Source organism: Octopus bimaculoides, chromosome 27 (assembly GCF_001194135.2).
Source record: "Octopus bimaculoides isolate UCB-OBI-ISO-001 chromosome 27, ASM119413v2, whole genome shotgun sequence".
Classification (NCBI taxonomy): domain Eukaryota; kingdom Metazoa; phylum Mollusca; class Cephalopoda; order Octopoda; family Octopodidae; genus Octopus; species Octopus bimaculoides.
Window position 1 is genome coordinate 20,666,519 of NC_069007.1, and position 602 is coordinate 20,667,120.

Here is a 602-nt window from a genome sequence, read left to right on the forward strand (position 1 = left end):
ATATATATATATATATATATACTTACCAACTACATTTGTATGCGATAGGCTTCTCTCAGTTTCCGCCTACCAAATCCACTCACAATGCTTTGGTTGGTCAAAGACTATAATAGATATCATTTGCCCAAAGTGTCAAGCAGTGGGATTGAATCCAGAACCATGTGGTTGGAGGGCAAGCTTCTTACCACACAGCCACGCCGGTGCCTAAATACACACACAGACATACACACACAGACACACACACACACACACGCACACACAAAGTATGGGGGTTTAGTACACAGGTGATTTAAACGATTAGGTATTCTTGGTAAGTGCTGTAACGGGTTTCTGGAGCACCGAGGTTATAGCCGAGACAGTGGTTATGGAGCCATTGTAGATTTCCGATAGAGCGGATATATAATTGTTAAAGAAGACAAGGTAAACATCTCAAGTCGTAAATTTTATTATTATTGGAAAAAATTCGAATTTTTTCCAATAATAATAAAGTTTACGACTTGAGATGTTTACCTTTGCTTAACGTTTGTTGTCCTCTGTAACAATTATATACATACATACATACATACATACATACATACATATATATATATATATATATATAT